This window comes from Branchiostoma floridae, unplaced genomic scaffold (assembly GCF_000003815.2).
Source record: "Branchiostoma floridae strain S238N-H82 unplaced genomic scaffold, Bfl_VNyyK Sc7u5tJ_1514, whole genome shotgun sequence".
NCBI classification, from domain to species: domain Eukaryota; kingdom Metazoa; phylum Chordata; class Leptocardii; order Amphioxiformes; family Branchiostomatidae; genus Branchiostoma; species Branchiostoma floridae.
Window position 1 is genome coordinate 2,529 of NW_023365738.1, and position 17,262 is coordinate 19,790.

A 17,262-nucleotide genomic window follows, 5' to 3' on the forward strand; every position below is an offset into this window, starting at 1 on the left:
CAATCAACTCTCCAATTCTCATTTACCCCGCCGCCGTTGTTTTTCAGGTAAACACTCTTCAGAACGCCTCCCAGATTGTCACAGGAAGTCGAGTCGACACTGGAAAATATTTAACCCTGTTCAGACGAGAGAGGGATGGGTCTACCGAAAGTGCGAAAAGGAATTTCGAACGAAAAGGAACGAAAAGGAAAGTACCGAAAGTGCGAAAAGGAACGAAAAGGAAATAAAGAAAACTAAAGGGAACGAAAAGGAACGAAGTATGAAGCAAACTAAATTAAAATCAATGAGAATATAAGGAAAAGGTAATGTGGGCGTCAAAAGCATATGAAACGTGTTTTATTTCACTCAGAATTGGCAATATTAAATTTTACGGCACAGTTTCAGGCTGTCGTGTTTACGTGGCTGTGTTATTCTCTCGAGATCCGCGAAATAAAAAAAAAGGAACTGAGCTCGAGGTAAGAAAGTAGGACTAAAATTCAGTTACTGGTGGGTGATAGATAAATATCGATTAATATACATTTTAAGAATGAGGCAAAATTGTAGCGTTGTTGTATTTTGGTGGCTTCTATTCTCGAAGATGGGAGCGCCACATGCAAATGACTCCCGATTGTTAACGTCTTTAGAAATCCGGTCACTAATGCACTGCTGCGTCACGAGCATGACAGCTCCCTTCAACAGGGCCCACAACACGGCTGAGGACTGTGAGGAACAGGCCTCTGGAGACATGTCATCTTGCTCGTTCACGACGAAACAAAGAGAAGCTTGCTGTTTTAGGCTGGGACCACTAGAAAATCACTTTGGGTAAAGTTTGGGACCATAGAAAATAATGAACATCAGAATGTTAACCCGTCGTACCTTTTTCAGGCGCGAGACTCAGCTTTCGCTGAAAAGGGCCCCCGAATTTGATCTGGGACACACCAGGGACGAGCTGATTTGTGACTCCGCCCATCGCCTTTGATCTGTATTTAGCTATTTCCGTGCGCGTGCACTTTTCCTCCCGCCAGTTCGAACAACATTCATCCTGTCACAGGTACAGCTAATTTCTAGCCAATCAGAGCATTCACCAAATATGGTAATCTGCCTGGCTTTCTGTCATCTTGTGACAGCTTTCCGCCATAATAACTACAAATAGATGTCTACCTCGTGCGATCGACATCAGGCCCTCCCACATTAAATATACTATCCCCTAATAAAATTTCTTCGTGTTAATGTTCAACAGTCGGACAAGCAGCGACAAGAAAAAAAATCCCAATGCTGGGTTTTGATGTCCTTGTTGCAAAACAAAGCCGTTATACTGATATTAATGGGTGTTTTTATTCGATTTTATTTCAGTTTGCTTCATACTTCGTTCCTTTTCGTTCTTTTTCGTACCTATCAATTCCTTTTCGTTCCTTTTCGCACTTTCGGTATTTTCCTTTTCGTTCCTTTTCACTCCTTTTCGTTCTTTTTGTTCCTTTTCGTATCTTGTCGCACTTTCGGTACACCGGGGAGGATCGTTTGCATGCCGTAAGGATGGTATGTTTTCCATAAGGATCGTATGAATACTCATGCACCTCTGAAATGTAAGTACATGTGTAGTTCAAATTTGAAAGGGGCTGATCTTTGCTGAGAGTCAGTTCAAACAAGGGTTTGAAACAGAAGGCCCTGATATACATTACGTGTTTATACATTACTTGTATAAAAACTGTGAACACCTGAACTGTACTGTATTGGGTTTTATCCTTGCAGCAACTATCTGGGTTTTCTTGAAAAATTTGTGGACAGGACTTTTGAAATCTTCACGTCAGTTAATAGGCAAATCTCTTCCTGTCGTCTGCTGTAATACCAAGCTATTGCTCTTATGGCCTTAAGGGTAGAGATCTCCTACAAGGCGTAATCCATTTATGATGTTGGAATGATGTGGGAGTTAATTTTTAGCAACTGACATCCTGACAGGAGATAGTCTTTTATGGTTCTGTGCTTTGTGTCCAGGAAAATGATCTTTAAGAGTTAAAGGATTTAGAAGAGGCGGGCCTCAACCCCGACTTTATGAAATAGATAAAGTCTTATTAAAACAAAGATGAGATCCCACACAAACGAAAGTATAATATAACAGCATTAGAGCAGAAAAACAATTTACTTCAACCATATTGAAAAATTAGAAATTTCATTTGCATTGTCTATGTCATATCTTTATGATGGTAAAAACGTTTTCGGCTTTTAATATTGTCAAGAACCGCCGTCTAGCGCAACTTAACTTTCAAAATCATAGATGAACTAGAGTTCGGCGACCTCATACCTCCATGAAAATTTAGAGCTTTCGTAAATTTCATGCAATTGACCAACACATTAACATAATTTATGCATGGTGTTGTTCATCATTGACTAACGTACACATGTCACAATTATAAAATTCCCATTATTGATCATAAAGCGGTTTTGAATTTTTACATAAATTATGCAAATAAGTTCCTCATTACCATATTTGGTATCTGCTTATATTCCACCTATCATAATTAACATGTGTTACATGTATTGAGGTCCAGTTATTGAAAACAATGGAACTATACAATTTCCTCATTAATTATGCAAATTAAGTCCTCATTTGCATAACATGTATATCATTATTAACATCTTTGCCTAAGCTACCTGCATGCCTAACATGAAGGCAATCTGTCGTTCCTTTCTGCAGTTATCCTCTTTGGAGTGTCTTGACAAAAACGCCCCTGCAGTCCCACAATTAAATGTTAGGGGACTGAAACTTGCCCCACTTTTTCATGACGCTAAAAGCTATCTACCACTTAAATGTCACGACCATATCACGTCCATGACAAGAGATAAATTGAAAAAACTGCTATGATAGAATATTTAATTAATTATGCAAATGTACTCCTATTTTGCATGATTAGTATTTTATCTTGTACAACATTGTCTAAGGTACCTACATACCAAAAATCATGAAAATCCGTTGTTCCCTTCTTGAGTTATCCTCGTCAGAAGTTTTTGACAAAAATGCCCCTGCTATCCCAAAACTAGACGCTAGGGGGCCCAAACTTATGTCATTTCTTCCTGAGCACAAGAGCTGTCTAATACTAAAAAATCGTGACCATGGCATGTTCAGAACACCGAGATAGCAAAACCGGAAGTTGCGCTGCAGTACCAAGGAGAGTTGCTAGGGGGTCCAAAATCTAATCATTTCCAGCTTTCGTCAGACACTACCAACACACCAAGTATGAAACCAATCCACCCAACCGTTCATGAGTTATTTTGTTTACACACACACAGACAGACAGACAGACAGACAAACGCGGGGTAAAATATAACCTCCATGACATTTCATGGAGGTAATTACTAGTAGCACGTACTACTTCTGTCTTCTATTACTTACTCTCCCGTTTGGCACCGACCAAGTCCTCCACAACTGAAACCACAAGAGATTCTTGCTGTTGTGCCATCTTTTTTGTAGACGGTAAGCTGTAGATCAATGCCTGCGTCCGTGCCGGAATAAAGGATGGTACTTGTACGGATTTGCACCGTGGTACCTACGGATGGGTGAAGACACAAGTTACGTCAGGGCCTTTTCCCAGAGTCTGTGTTTATTTATCAAGATTTGAATATTCTGACAAATACTTGACATCAATTGCTCAGTAGTTACATCAATAGTACAGTTTCAACGGTAGAGCAAGAACAAATTGAAATTCTTAGATGCCATGCGGATTTGGATTGCCTCTAAAATTTGCGTGAAAAAATAATTTGGCTTATAACGGTTAGCACTTTGTATCAAATGACTCCTTTGGACACTATTTCCTCATCTTCAATAATTAATGTTTTGGATTTTGATATGCTACTTGGTCACAATGGCTCGAATGGCGGTTTATACACTCAGGAAAAAGTTATGTCAGCAAAATCTACATGGCGGCATGCTAGAACCATTCTATCATGGCAGCCATTCTCATCCCAAAATTTCAAATCAAATTCAAAATTGCATTTTAAAGCATTGTGTTTGCATGAGAAAAAGACTTGTAAAAGCACACTCTTCCATTAATTGCAAGAGATTTACAGTTCCACACAAGTATAATTTTGTACTTAAAATGTAACAAAATGGCATGCGAAATATGCTTAATAACAATTGATGTTGTCAGTGCATTCTACTTATTGCATAATATACCTAAATGAATTCTTACCTCCGTACGTTCCTCGGACTGTCAGAAGAAAGACAAAAACTGCCCAGAAGACCTGAATAATTAATTGAATAATTATTTTAAGCATCCCTGTATTTATCGCATTGGCAGTATCTTGTGCTTGTATAAACCAGTTCCATGATACAGACAATACCTAGAAAATTATCTTTTGAAAGTGATTACAGATGTAATTTTTTATAGTTAGATGCAAAAACTAAGGGCCTCATGAAAAATGTTTTAGAAAATCTGATTTATTACCAGCTTGCTCAGCCTAGTATTCATGGTGAAACCGGGTATGGAGCTCGTCTCGCTTTTGTCGATGTGTAATACACTCTCAGATTTCCTGCATGATAATAGAGTACTGTATCATTATTCACGTCTAATTACAACCTCTACACTATATACTTTGCAACAATACGTCCATCAAAATTGTTAGAAGAGTGTAAAGAAAAGGAGAAGTATCGACTTTGGCAGCCATCACAGACTTCTAACAACTTACCAGCCCATATTTTGAAAACAACACTCATGTGAGACTGCTTTGCACTGTTTAGCAGAAGACTAGAATCAATCCATGAATTTTTGTATTTTGTGGCCCGTCAAGACAGTTCGGCACGCTAGATCATGACATATATATTGCTGTTAAAATTAAAAATTTAGGTATGTAAAATTAAAAAAAGCAGTCAGAACTCTACCATTCTTCAAACTACTAGATATAACATTGATAGGCAAATTTAATCCTGATTTCAATCTGACTACGATCCTCACTTTATTCTTTTATTTTTAATGTTTATAACATGATAAGGTTACGTAATTTCTTCACTTATAATATTTCAATCCATACTACGGTATGTATTGCAAAAATATTGTTATTTCTTTGTCTCTTCTTCTTCTAACACTCCTGTCAAATCTTCAAATGGATTCAACCTTTTTTCATTTTGGGGCCAAATGAGCTGAAATCTGGCATGTAGGTAGGAATAGCAAGTACCCCCTTTTTCATTTTTTACAGAGGCCTTAGAAATAATGATATTTAGTTTCTTATATATATATATTATATATATATATATTGGGCCCCCATGCACCGGTATTAAAACATAAGGACCCCATTAACACTTTCTTCATAGATCACTTAGAAAATGAATGATTTTGGGATTTTAAGCCATTTTATTTACTAAATATGTATATTTTGTCGCTCATATGCCCTTGTATCTAAACAAGGACAAGTGCCCACCGTAGTTTATTTTCACTTTGGGCAAACGTTTTTTTTAGTTGTTGAATTTTGGGATGTTTTTAGACTAAAATGTTCAATTTTGGCTCCTATGCCTTTGTATGAAAACTAAATGATCTGAAATCTGAAGGTACGTACAATATGTGCCCACAGGGCTCTATTCATCATTGTTAAATTTGGGATTTTTTGCAATATTTGACAATTGGTCAAAACACGGGATGGCTGACAATATCATGATGTAAAGTATAATAAGCTTATTTTCACTCCGATCACTACTTTCTGCCGTTTTCCTGGGATTTTAGGGTTATTTGTTGAAAAAGATGTATCTTAAGACATTTAAGGCAGATGATTCAAGATGGCGGATTGAAAGTGATAGCTGAAATACATATAACACCATTTAGTGACGTCATATTGACGTTTTGTGATGGCCTTCGACAACAGAAGCCTCTATTTTAAAACATTTTGTGTGATATCTTTAGATAATGTAGGAATTCCCCGTTTAGCCAAACTAATTAATTAATGACGTCATAATAATGTCCTGTTACGTCATGATTATAGCAAAATTTCAGGAAATATGAATTTTGGGATGTTTTTAGACTAAAATGTTCAATTTTGGCTCCTATGCCTTTATATGAAAACTAAATGATCTGAAATCTGAAGGTACGTACAATATGTGCCCACAGGGCTCTATTCATCATTGTTAAATCAAGTATCGACAAGCACATCGATTACCCCCCCCTAAAAAATTGGTGATCACAAAGTAAGCCGGGTGAAATTATGGAGTGAGAGGGTCAAATAAGCCCCCCAGGCCAGCAAATGCCAAAAAATCCCAGTCATGGCAACCAGTGACTACCAGTTGACCTCCATCTTGCATTTTTTTCTATCAGTTTTTTTTTTTCTACAGAGCCTCTCAATAGTGAAAACTCTACTACTTTAAATGCATTTAAATTCGCCGGGATTTAATTCGCGGTAGCGGGAAAATGGACTTTTCGCGGTGGTTTTAATTTTACGATAGCGCCATGCACTGTAGTCTCTTACTGCCATGATAAAATGTTTGCGGTGGTTTTAAGTTCGCGGTGAGGTGGCCACCGCGAAAACCACGAACATTAATCTACCGCGAAAGTTTCTGCATTTACAGTATATTGTTAATTTTTTCCATAAAACTACAAGAAAGATAGATATATTGCTTGTAACAAACTTTGAAACCCACAGTCTAATATTCTGTGAAACATCTGTAAGATTCTGTGAAACATTCTCTCCTAGGGGTTGCACATGGATCAGTCACTTACATGGGATTTACATATCATGTTGTTGCCAAACAATCAAGGAATATCGCCCTTGTGAGAAGGCACGCATGGGCCATGTCTTATGAAGTCTGTAAGGTTGTTTGATGCGCACTTGTATTATCAGTGGCACAGTACTGTCTACCAGTTCTAGCAAACATGTCTGAGTCAAATACTCGAAAGCTCCAGGAAGTACAGAACAGAGCATGTAGAGTGTTGCTTAAATGCCCACTAGAAACACCTGTTAAGCAAATGCATTCAAACTTGGGTTGGCCCATGGTACGAGAAAGATTCGCCATCAGCACATTGACAATGTTTTTCAGAATACTTGTCAGTAAGGAGCCCCATAATATTTACAGCTCCATTGTCCCTGTCCATTCTACCCACGCATATTCAACTAGATTATCAGATTCTTTCAGTTTTAAACTACCTAAGCCCAAAACAAACTCAAAAAAGCGAACTTTTCTCTGCCGTGCCATCATTCTATGGAATGTACTACCGTCACACATCAAATCGCTGCCCAATATTTCACGATTTAAAAAGGCAATCCACCATCATGTATTCTCAAGTTAATAGTTTTTAATGATTGTGAATGTTTCGTATCTGTTATGTATATATATACATCTATGTTTGCGTTGTTTGTATGTTCGAACCCTGGAAGACTATCCCTACGGACTAAAGGGTATCTGAATAAAGGAATAAAGGGGTGAGAACCGTTACAGAAAATTCAGCTACAGGAACGGTTCATCCGTAAATAACTTCATCAGCTTGGCAAGTATTCATATAGTAAGGTTCTTTAGGCACAACTAGGGAGTACGTATTTCCAACGTTTCGACGTCTATCATATACCATTATCAGGGTAGAATGACTGAAGCGAATACTACTTCTTGCTGCTACTTATAGCAGATGTAAGTGGCGCTGCAGCAGCAAGAATGCCGTCCAAAACTGACTGTGTCTACAAGATTCCACAAAAGTTGTGACAAGGTGCACATTGGAAAGACGGGCAGGACTTTCAACACTTGACTTGAAGAGCACAGAAAGGAAGCACAAAATAGCAAAGGAACCGCATACACAAGATCCAAGAAGAAGGCAGCTGAACAAGTAGAGAACAGATCAGCGGTCACCGACCATATCAATAGAAACAATTGTGTCATAGACTAGGAGGGGGCTAGAGTCATCGACAGAGCGGAAAACAGAATAACACGTTGGATTAAGGAGGAAGTTTGGATCAGAAAAGCAGCTCGAGTCATGAACAGAGATGAAGGGGGATACAAGTTGAAACAGGTTTGGGACGGCATTCATACTGCAACAGCGCCACCTAAATCGGCTATAAGTAGCAGCAAGACGTAGTTTCCAGTTACTGTAAAAGCAGAAATGTTCGCGGTGGATTAATGTTCGCGGTTTTCGAGGCGACCACTTTACCGAAAACTTAAATCCACCGCGAATATTTTTCTATTATGGTATTAGACTGCAGTCTATAGTGTTACCGCGAAATTAAAACCACCGCGAAAAGTCCTTTTTCCCGCTACCGCGAAATTAAATCCCCGCGAACTTAAATGCATTTACAGTATTCTACCCTGATGATGGTGTCTGATTAACTTCGCAACGTTGGAAATAAGTACTCCCTGGTTGTGCCAATACAACCTTATTATATGAAGTACGGTTTCTCCAGTCTCTTAAGTGGCCGCCGTAGACAGGTTTGACTGTAAGTGTTTTTATGATATGCATTTACGCCTTAAGAATTATGCATGTAGCTTATGAGGTCTTTGGATCCCCTATAATTCAATCTTCTTAATATAACAATCAGTAGTGCTATTTTCAAACCCGTAATGCAGCGATATTAGAATCTCTATATATTTCTAATAAGGAAGATCACTAACGTTTCATATGTCCAGTGTATACATGTATACCAAGTATGCCGCCTTACCTAATATTGCAAATATGAATAAACTTCGTTTGACACCGATTCAGCATATAGAAAAACATCCAGTGACTTACAATTATGCTACTATGGACATTTCAAAAAACCAAAAACGACATACATCTGAGAGCAGCCCATACTGTTAACCAGAATTCCTACCTGGATCAAACATTTACTATCTTCTAACTATAACCTGCTTTAAACAAAATGTGGTTCATGCAATGGGTAAAACAATGCAGCGTTAAAGTTCTCCAATTAATAAGGTATAAATGACGCATAAAATGAAAGAAGTTTTCCTACCTCACTTCCTTGCAGACGTTGCCGAAGACCGTATCGCGTGGCTCACACCGAGCCTCCTGACGTTGGGGTAGAAACAACGCTCCTATATACTCATCAGAAGTGTAAAAGATACAGGGAAATGTCAGCCGAAGGGAAATAGTATATTTGTCCTTATCTTTAACCATATTGGCAAAGAACTTGCACTTTTAGTGCTCTAAAGCTGAGTCAACTTTGCAAGCACTTAACAGCCCCAGCTGTTTGAATTACATTGTCAAGTTGTCAAGCAAAAACTTGACTACGTTGCATGATATGAGATGGATGTAATTCTTAAATATGTAGCATCCAGAATCTGTTTAAGTGATCTGGAAATCAAATGTACATGCGCTCTAGATATCACATATGCTGAAGCTGCTTGTATTGCATAGAATTTAATCGTTAGATTTTTAGATTTCAAATTAGTGGTTAGCGTTTTCAGGTTATGGTAGAATATGCAATAATATGGTATGGTCCAGATGTCTGCGTCTTGAGAAATGTTATCTGATATTTACACAAACCTTGAGTATCAAGTATTCGACCACTGCCGTTCTGGTATCCAATAAAACTAAATCATTATGTACGTTTACCAAACTTGTACAGTGCATGATGATATGTCAGGATCCAGATGTTTGCACTACAAAAAAATTACAAATGTTTTAATAATATGAAGTTTTATCCTGTGTGTTAGCATACAGCTACGTTCATCCTAGTATGCAATAAAATTAAACCTTTGATCCGTATTTACAAACCTCTTATGGACATGTAGACATATGACATGGTCAGGATGTTTGTAATACAAAAGGTTACAAATTGTTTTATAATCTGTACCTACGTCCTGGACATCAAGTATGGGGCCTTGTCATGCTTGTATTCAATAAAATACAACCTTTAACCGGTGTTTATAAACCTATTGTGGAACTTGTAGCCATATGACAGGATCCAGATGTTTGTAATCCAGAAATGTTACAAATGTTTTTATAATAATATGTACCTACGTCTTGACTCTTGGGTATCAAGTATGGGGCCCTTAGTATCCTAGTGTACATTGAATTTCTACATTTCAGCGATTTTTAGACATATAGGGAACTGCAATGAAATTAATCTCTCGTATGTTCACGATAGAATTCTAGAAAGTGTTACACAATTTTTTCTTCACTGGGCCTAAGTCGAGAATGTACATTTTGATGTCTTGCTTTAATTTTGCAAAAACTGCATAGTACCTTTTACCTTTGATATCCACGATGGTAAAATTTGGCCCCGAAATTTCCTTCTATTTGGGGATTTAGAACACGAATCATGTTCCATCTGACGTTATCGAACAGGACGCTGACGTGATCGAACAGAACGGGCGTTCTATTAGAGGTCACCCGCGGCCATCCGCAGGTTGTTACAGTAAACATGCAGAAAACACCCTTGTTTTCCTGGGTGCCGTGCGTCAGAAGAAAAACTAACATTTTCGCAAATATAAAACGTTATCTGGCAAGCTTTGTTTTGCTGCCACTTAGGGCCGATTTACACGAGGCAAAAAATAAAACGACGTTCGGCGCGCGGCACGCTTCCCAGGACACATTGAGACAAAACTGTGCTGCACACGTAAACGGTAAGATTTGACGTGTACACACTACCAGTTTACATTTAATCTCGACGAGACACGTGCGAGGGTTGCTTTTCTAACTATCACGATCTTGTAGAAGAGATGACCGTCAGCCCTCCGCGGGGACCGCGCGGGAGCTCCGGTAACCCGATACTCTGCGTTCGAATGGAAACTTTTGGGCCAAATTTGACCATCGTGATCCTTAACTTCGGTAAACTTTGTCATCTATGTCACTTTGAGGACAATTGGAATGTAACAACTTGATGAACACATGGGTACATATTACTAATGATATAAGAATAATAAGGTAATATCAAAAGTCGCGATCTTTGACTCATGTATTAAGCATATAACATACAGCATGTACTATTTCCAAAATCTAGCTTGATGAGATCCAAAGGACACAGTCAGCTGTCAATTCATGGTTATCGTTTGAAAGCTATCTTAGAATATGTAACGATAATATAGTATCCAGATGTTTGCGCATTGTGAAATGTCATCTGATATTCATGTATATCTTGGGTATTAATTATATTGACACTGCCATCGTGGTATTCAATAAAATATGCATGTTTTCTATCGTAGAATGCATGATTTTATGTCAGGATCAATATTATTTTACAACAAAAGATTTCAAATGTTATTATAACATCATAATTCATAATTTGTAAATACGTCTTTGTATTGAATAAAATCTTATTTTTGAGCAATGTTTGCAAACTAATTGAGGAATTTGTAACGATATAACAGGATCCAGATGTTTGTAATACAAAAGGTTACCAATGCCTTTAAGACAACAGGTACCTGGTTTGTCTTTTGGTTACGACTTGGTACGCCTTGGTATCCGATTAAACAATAGAATTGAACCATTTAGTCTACAAACCTATTGTGGAATGTGTAATCATTATAATGGTATTACAGGTTCCGGATGTTTGGAATACAAAATGTAACAAATGATTTTATGATATGTCTCTACGTCCTGGGGCACTTGCGTTTCTTGTATTCAATAAAATGTAACCTTTAAGCGTTATTTACAAACGTGTTGTAGAAATTTGCTAATACATTTTGTATGACAGAATCCAAATGTTTGCAATGACAAAAAAGGTACAAATGTTTTTTTATAATGATGTGTACCTACCTCTTGGTTCTTGGGCATCAAGTGTCGGGACCCTTGGTATCCTAGTGTACATAAAATGTCAACCTTTAGCAGCTTTTCGGACCTATTGGAGATTATGCAATGAAATGAATCTATTGGATGTTTGGAATAGAGTTAAACAATTTTTTCTTAATAATTTATGTGCTTAGGTCATGCATGTATATTTTGATGAACATTTTTTTATAACATGGCCTTTCGTTTTATATGTTAGCATACGGCTAATACCATCCCAGTATGCAATATAGTTCAACCTTTGAGTATTGTTTACAAAGCTATTGTCGGCATGTAGCCATCTGACATGATCAGGATGTTTCAAATACAAAAGTTTACAAAATGTTTTACAATCTGTACCTACGTCCTGGATATCAAGTATCAAGTACTTTGCCATCCTTGTATTCAATCAAATTTAACCTTTGAGCAAACTTAGTGTTTACAGACCTATTGTGGAATTTGCAGCGAGTATGACAGGATCCAGATGTTTGCAATACAAAAAAGGTTACAAATGTTTTTATAATAATATGTACCTACGTCTTGACCCTTGGATATTACGCATGGGGCCTTGGTATCATATTTTACAACTAGAAAGGCCGGTATTTGCTTAGGAGCAAATTCAGCTATTTTCACTCCGCTCTCCCTCTTTATTCAAACATGGACTCTTCCAAAATTGAATTTGAAAAAAATAAATAACATGAGAGAATGACCCGGAACTACGATGCTACTATACTATTAGTACGTAGTACTGTATGGTAATCAAACTTTTATTTCTTGAACACAACACGCACACAACATGCTAGTGTTTCACACATTAACAAAGAGGGCACCGTTTTACTTCAAGAAAAAAAGTTTTTGTTTCACAAACGGAAATTGTGTTTTTTTTTTTACAGATGCAACACGTTATGCGACCCTAAACGTTGGTATTACGTATCCACAGCAGACAATAGCGTGGTTTTCCTGCTTATTTACACAAGGCAAGGGCAGCTTAGTCACTGCACTTATTCAAGGTTGTCACAAGCATTACTAATCTTCATACAAGCAGACCTCTCCAAACAAACTGTACGACACTTTTAACTCTTTACCAAGATATGCTTATTAGCCGTTTTTAGCGAAGAGCATTAAAACAAAATCCAATTGGATATGATGCAATATGGCAGCCCTGCAATGACATTATCAGTACAAATACATATAAAGTTAATGCACATTGTATTTAGACAAAAGGATCACATTCTATCTTTATACTTAGAGGTAATCAGCTAATACATAATATTGATGAACAAAGCTAATTAGCCACTGTATGTTTGCACGACGTCTGTTTTATATATCTCAATGTTTTGTATGCTTTTTATCTAAAACAAGGATGCAGCAATTGTAGTAATTATACGTCTGTTATAACCTTAAAGTCTCATTTATTTTCCACATAAACTAATCAGTTTATGACTATTTAATTGTTCTGATAAACTGTTTTAGTACAGTACAGTACAGTATTAAATTACACAGCATATACCATGGTGTGGTGTCTCAAATAACCTAATCATACATCAAGCTGGTGTTTCTGTCACAGTTTCATTATGTATGTAAGAACACTTCTTGCACTTGACTTTGCTATCCTCTCCTTTGTGTCTGTTGGTGCCACCTTTGTAGCCAGTTGACTATTGTGTTCTCTGACAGGCCATACTTCGTGGAATTAGTCGAGTTCGAGCACCCGATCAATAATGAATTTAGCACTGTCAAATTGACACCTTCTATCAAGGCACAACCTCACCGGTCTGCACAACAGTTGGTGTTTCATCTTCCTCCAGTAGAATACAATAATTAGTATTTCCTTTGTGTAATTTCATGTTCTGCCACCCAGAGTAAAAGGAAGATCCTTTTTGTTTGTTGATTAGGAAAAAAAGCCACACCTGATTACATATATTCTTGTAAAACCAACATCAATGCACAATTCACAACATAGTGTAACGTTAGTACTTGTAGATTTGCCCCTGAAGATCTGTACTATTTTATACTTTGGAAAAGAACTACTGTACACTTTTCACAGGTAATAAACAACAGTACTGTCTCAGTCACTGCAAAGCGCAACAATATTCCATGCGTGCGCCTGCTCCTCTCCCACCGCGGCATTCTGCACGCCTAGTATCGCTTAACCCGACACTCTAAACGTGGGTAAATCAAACAAAAACTACACAATATCGAAGACAAGCTACCCAAATTTGTTACTGCGTTTGTGTATTGTTGCCAATTTATAAACAGTACAAATTTTCACGTACTTTCAACGGACTTCTTCCCGGCGACATATACATGTATGTACTCCCAGCCGCTAAGTTGAAAGACCCTTCCTCATTGGCTGTATCCGAGCTGACCAATCAGGTCATCGCTTCTGCTAAGTGTCGGGCGCATATTGGTTCCCTCCTAAATTCAATTAGCCACGATGCAAAGCTGCGTCACGCGCGCGGGAACGTCAATGACCATATATGGTGCAACGGACACACGGGTGGAACGTGACCATATATGGCGACACGCGCGAAATCCGGAGAACCTCGGTGAAAATATACGTAGATACCCCGCCAAATTGGCTTTTAAATCATTTTGAAGTGACTTTTGGCCAAAAGTAATACCGGGGTCCTTTTGATAAGTATCTCACGCAGTATCATACCAAATTTCAGGCCATCTGGACTTAATACCTGGGCACGGGAGGCAGGAATGTGCAGTATGGTAAGAAAATAACCTAAAAACATCGGATTCCATAAAATCATTGTAAAGGTATCTATCAAAAAACTTTGATTTGGTGACAATAGCGCTGAGAACAATGCCCTCACACCGTGTCATTATTCGTCGTTCATGAATTTGATAACAGCAGATACTAGTATTCGAACAACACCCGCATTCGCCGGACGACGTTTGCGACGCGTGTTCATGAATATTAATTATTAGAGCAAGCAGGGGTGACCATGTGCACGGCCGCCACCTGGTCCTACAGGTGGCGGGAAGGTAATTACGTCATTTACCATATATGGTGAGACGCTCAGAGGCGGTGAAGACGAAAACGCAGATGAAAAAACCCGCCAACTTGGCTTATAAATCATTTTGAAGTGATTTTTAGCCAAAAATGATAACGGGGTCCTTTTAGCAAATATCTCATGTACTACCATACCAAATTTCGGGTCCCTAGGACTTAATACCTGGTCACGGGAGGCACAATTATAAAGTTTGGTCAGATTATCACCTAAAAACATCCATAAAATCATTTTAAATGAATCTATCAAAAAACAGAAAAAAAACGTCCGAGGGTATTGGTCCAATGTACACTTGTGCCAAATTTCAGATCATTCGGTCTAAGAACGACGGAGAGGAATCACTTTAACCCTATCTAGACCAGGGGGGGGGCTAAAAGTGCCCGCGCCAACTTTGACGTCATATAACTGGCGAACGACGTGTGCTAGAACTACGAAACTTGGTGACTTTTCCTAGAATATTGTTGGCAACAATTCTGTGAAAAAAAATTTAGTTTGTAATTTTTCGTGTTGCCATGGCAACGGGTTTCTAACAGGCATATTTTCCCAAATTTACTAATTTCAGTTTGAATTATGGGATTTCATGGTTTTATTGCTACATCAAACTTATTTATTTATATCATGAACATCCTGTGTAATCTTAAGTCACATTTGAAATCAAATATTCATAATTTATGCTAATTTGATGACGTCATGGGTCAAAATCCAAGATGGCGGACAATGTCATTTTCAACGATAAATACATGTAATTTTTGCTCAAATACCGTCAAAATCTTTTATTTTCTTACAAAACACAATCACTTGATCATTTTAGTCCATTTCTATTGGGTTTTGGGGTTATATGTGGAAAAAGTCGTATTTTAGAAAATTCAAGCTTGTCGATCCAAGATGGCGGACAAATTACGTCATTTTCTGACGTCATATAGACGTCAGTGTCGTCGTCATTGGCAACAAAAGACTTAGCAGACTTGGACACTAATAAGATAAGCTTTATAGTCATCATTTTGTTCAATTCATTTAAGTATAGCGGAAATTTCATATTTTGACGATTTTAGCCCAAAATATGACACTATGACGTCATAATTACGTCATATTACGTCATAACGATACCAAAAATACAGAAAATATTAAACTTTACTAGTACATCATCCCCTCCAAATTTGGTGATCGTAACCCAAGCCGTTTTGAAATTACGAAGGGGGGGTCAAAAGAGCCCCCCCTGGTCCCAGGAATCCCCAAAAAGCCTGGTCTACATAGGGTTAAAGGTCGTGACAGGAGAAAGAAAGAAAGAAAGAAAGAAAGAAAGAAAGAAAGAAAGAAAGAAAGAAAGGAAGAAAGAAAGAAAGAAAGAAAGAAAGAAAGAAAGAAAGAAAGAAAGAAAGAAAGAAAGAAAGAAAGAAAGAAAGAAAGAAGAAACATCATGAAAACAATATTTTCACTCGAAGCGTACCTACGGTACGCGGAGTGAAAATAATAAAATTTAACCTTCCCGTGGTGCTTACAAGTCTATTGTAGAATGTGTAATGATATGAAAAGATCTTCCAGATGTTTGGAACAGAAAAGAAAACACATATATGCATGCTTCAATAATATCGCCTTATGTTTTAGTTTTACGATTGGCGGAGGATGATCACCTTGTAATATCACAAAAATTCCTTGATTTTGTTAACACCAATGAAATATTGAATTTTAAGGAATAATAAGACTGCATGTGAAATTCAGTTTAAACAATCCATAATTAATTTTTTTACATACCTGTACATTTTTCGTACGATACGGGTACTGCAATAATAAATCCAGTGCGAGTATTACGATTTGACACATAACATTACGTATGCGCTCAAAACACGATGGGTCCTGTTCCTAGAACCTTCGTACACTTCAAACACTGCTCGAATAATATTAAATGGTAGGATGAAAAGGGCAACATTCAGGACGCAGACCCAGTCAAATGATAGAATGATAGAATAACTTGTGACCTTTTGGATTTGAAACATGTGTATCAGGTCAATCTGCCAAACGTTCAAAAACAGGCTTGTGGACACCACAGATTGCATTAAAACCCATGACTTATGTGTACATGTTGTAGTAAAAAAATTGTAACACTTCGTTAACAAACATCTGGATCCTGTCATATCGTTACACGTGCACTTTTCACAAAAGGTCAGTTAACACTGCCCAAAGATGGAATTTATTGAATGCCAGGATGACAAGGCCAAAGGTCCACTAATAAAACGTTACTATACTAGAAGCACCATTGGCGAAATAATTCCAAATTACAGGGGAAGGTGGAACTTTGCTTGTGCCTGATGTCGTCCTGAAGATGAATCAACAATTTGGTTTTGTCCAACTTTATTATGTAACTATATTTATTAGCTTTAATCATTTTGTAAGACAGCGAGATTCACGAATTCCTCTAAGGAAGAAATGAAATGTGATAGCAGGACCTTCACCTTCCCTCATTAGAACTAGAGTTAGAGCTCCAAGAACTATTTACGAGACACAGAATCCTCTGCAGGCGCTATAGAGAAAAGGTGCGGGATTTTTTTTTTACCTATCGCTATCGCAACCTTCACATGCACCACTTAGAATTTTAGAAA